This window comes from Anopheles bellator, chromosome 2, assembly GCF_943735745.2.
Source record: "Anopheles bellator chromosome 2, idAnoBellAS_SP24_06.2, whole genome shotgun sequence".
NCBI classification, from domain to species: domain Eukaryota; kingdom Metazoa; phylum Arthropoda; class Insecta; order Diptera; family Culicidae; genus Anopheles; species Anopheles bellator.
The window spans coordinates 37,761,911-37,765,480 of NC_071286.1; the positions used below are offsets into that span (position 1 = coordinate 37,761,911).

A 3,570-nucleotide genomic window follows, 5' to 3' on the forward strand; every position below is an offset into this window, starting at 1 on the left:
CAAGTGCAACCTACCCTCGACCCTCTACGCTATTGAAATCGAAGAGGTTGCGTAACAACGAATTGTTGTTTGTGGCTCTATCATCGTGCAAACCGAAGGTGAATCGCGAAGCTAATTATAGGACCGCAAACCGCACAACGTTCGCGCAGACAAATACTCGCACGCGAATCGCGATTTGTTGACGTTACTCGTGACTGTCCGCGTAACATTATCGTGAACGTAAGCCGAAATGCGGCTTACTAATAGAAGTTTTTTCAGTACTGAAGGTGCTATCTTGTCCCTCCTACGATAGCGTTTGGCAGACGAAAACAAAAAAAACACGAATGCATGGCCTACCCCCCTATTACAGAACTCGTACGGCCGATTCGAGTGAACTTCTCGTACTCGTTTGTCGAACTCGATGGTCGGTATCACGGTTTTCGATTCGAGAAGCTCCGAGTGCTAAATGTGCTAAAATGTGCTAAAAAGCTTAAATGTGAAAGCTTGTCAAGCTCTTCGAGTACGAACTGCCCTGCCATCTCTCTCTCGCGATCTCTCTCAGTGATCAGACGTGCCTCTGCTTTGCTCTGGTGTCTTCACCAATTCTGAAGTGGTTTTAAATGCGTTGCGCGTTATTGTTGTTTCGAGCCTTCCCGTAAACCGAACAAACAGCCGCCAGCAGAAATTTCTGCCAATAAACATTTCGTCACAGTTTCGCGTGATCTCAGTGCGTGCAAGTCGCTTCAGTCAGTCTCTCAGTGCGCTGTTAGTGACCCTTAGCCAAATGTGTGCTAAGGTGCGTTGAATAAGGTGCTTTGCCGAGTTATTGCTACTGCTACGATCGTGACTGCTGTGCTGTTGCGCCCTCACTTATTCTGCTGATCGCGGATCGCGGGATTGCGGCTCATCACTATTGAAGTGTCTTGTGCTTTTCTTCGGCGTCCCTGGCGTTGGACGCCATTCATCATCGCCGGTGATTCTCACACTTCGTTCCGTCACTGCCATCATCATCTGCATCCCCGCCGCTGCTCTACTCAATTCAACTGATCTCACTTCACTGCTCACGCTCACTCTGGTCATCATCATTACATCATCATCATCACATCACTCATCGTTCGGCACCTGTTGTCACTAAGAATCTTTTGCGATGGCCGGCTCCTGCTCCGCTTGTACGGTCGCCTTTGGGGAGAGCGATGCCATCGTCGTGTGCGCCGGCTTCTGCGATTCTTCGGCGTATCACGTCAAATGCGCTGGAGTCTCTGCCGCCTGTCGGAGAATACTAGCGCAATGCTCCCAGGTGCTGTGGGTATGTCCGGATTACCAGAGGCTCGTGACGGATACCAAGATCGCCAGCCTGAAAGAAGGCATCATGCGACACCTTGCGCATATGTTCGATGCCTTTAAGCGCGAGATAGTTGGTACGATGGTTCTGCGCTCGACGTCAGTGCCCCGCGATGCATCCGTCCAAACGGAGTGTTCTAAGTCGCGCGCATCAGGCTCTTTATCGCACGCCACTACCACCAGAGCGTCTCCCGAGTCCACACCGACCACCACCATCTCCAACTCCACCGGCCGTCCTGCAGCTCAGACACCATCAAAGACCGGGGGTATCCCTTCACCACTTCCTGCCAACGTTCCCCGCACTCCGCCTGCACTGCCGGCGGCGGCCCCACCACCACCACCACTACGCGACCACTCAGCTCAGATGCCGCTCAAGTCACCGCAACTGCCCAGGGGATTCCCCTCACCAACACTCACCAACGCTCCACGCACTCTTCCAGCACTGCCGACGGCGGCTCATCCACGTCCACCACCACTACTAACCGGTACCGGACTTGGTGCTACACGGACTCTCCGCACGGTACCGCAAGAACTGCCAAAATTCTGGCTGTACCTCACACGCATTGATCCTTCGGTGACTACAGATGAAGTGGAAGCCCTCGCGAAGGAGCAACTGGGCACCGACAAGATCTCTGTCATCCGGTTGCTGGCCAAGGACCGCGACATTAGCACACTATCCTTTGTCTCGTACAAAGTAGGGATGTCGCTAGCTCTCCGCGACAAGGCCCTTTCCCCAGCCACCTGGCCCGCCGGACTCTCCTTCCGGGATTTCTGCGACTACGGGTCCACCGTGGTTGATGCTCGCGTTAGGTCACCGGGTTCAAGTTCGCGGCCGCGGCAGTCTGCCACTCCGGCTGAAGAGTGACTATCCGGTCTGAGCTCTTCTCTGAACCCTCTGGCCGTCACCTTTACCACCGCGCGACTCACTTCAACTCACACCGCTGACACCCGAACAAAAAAGTCACTCAATTTTTCATTTTTCTGGCCCCAGATCTCAACCTGTGAGACAACCTCTCTCACTATGGCTGGATTGAGATATAACGGCTCACTTTCCTTCTTGTATATCCCAAAAATCGCGTTTATATCCCAATCCGTCTCACTAGCTCCGTGAGCGTCTCCCCCTATATTTTTTATTCTCTCTTCCTCTCATTCCATACACCCTCTCACCTACATACTCTCAATGCATGAACTGTCAAATCGTTGTGATGTTGTAAACAAAGTGTTGCATTTATTCATAACCACCAATTACAATATTTTCACAATTGTTTCACTATTCCACCATGTACATGCACTTTTCACTTATCTCTGCGTGTACGTAGAGTGTATCCATCCGTGAATCCTGTATTTCATGTATCCTGTACCATCCGCCCTATCGACATTGTCCCGTACGCTGCTAATGGTTAGCTGAAATGGAAACAGACGCGTTGCACTTTCACTATTTAGAAGTAAATACTTATCGAGAAATGCTTCCCGATGCTTAAATTTACTTACCGAAATAAGCAACAGCTTAGAATTCACAGTTAAACACTATTTTTTTACACCGATGATGCGTAGTCGATTTGCTTGCGTCGTTCGTTCTGTGTTCCTGCATGAAACTAAGAGTTTCTAACAGTTTGACATTGGAGTGCCGGACTGGATGCTACATGAGCGTGACAGAGACAAAAAAGTTGTTCGGTGTTGCGCTTTCTTTCTGGCCTTTGGTGAGAAACGAATCGGCGCTCAGATATCTAGATGACAGCTGCGATGTAAACAAATAATAATGTTTATTTCAAGTAATGTTTTTCACAAGGCTACACATTTTTCGCTGCATTGCTTCCGCCAAGCATATTTCACTACGTTCTACGTTATTACTGCCATTTTCGCCGTTTTGGACCGTCTGCTGCCGTCATTGAAGGTGCCATTCAACCTGCCATTGAAAGTTTCTTTGTTTTACTCATGTGCCTTGTTTTACGTACGCCTGCACGGCTTCAACACAAAGTTTTCTGCGTGACGTTGTTGATTATAACGTTGTTGAGTTGCTGAAAAACTTTGAATTTATCGATTAGTATTTTGATGCATTTGAATCATACAGTACATGTGAGTATTACTTACATTAAATTGGATCGAAATGACGCGACGGTTCCGTCCAATACATCGCTATTGGCTTCTTTTGTAGATACAATGAATCCAATGGATAGCTCCTTGTCAAAGGATCTGCTCATCAAAGTGCTAGGCCAGAACAATGTAATGGCAGACCGTCTCAGCCGATTG

General features: G+C 49.2%; 1 protein-coding gene across 1 annotated transcript in view; it reads left to right on the top strand.

Moving 5' to 3' along the window:
- Window positions 1–3,570, top strand: part of LOC131211426 (adenylosuccinate synthetase-like) — a 19,548-nt gene that overhangs the window by 7,448 nt on the left and 8,530 nt on the right. The gene's annotated exons all lie outside the window — the stretch shown is intronic.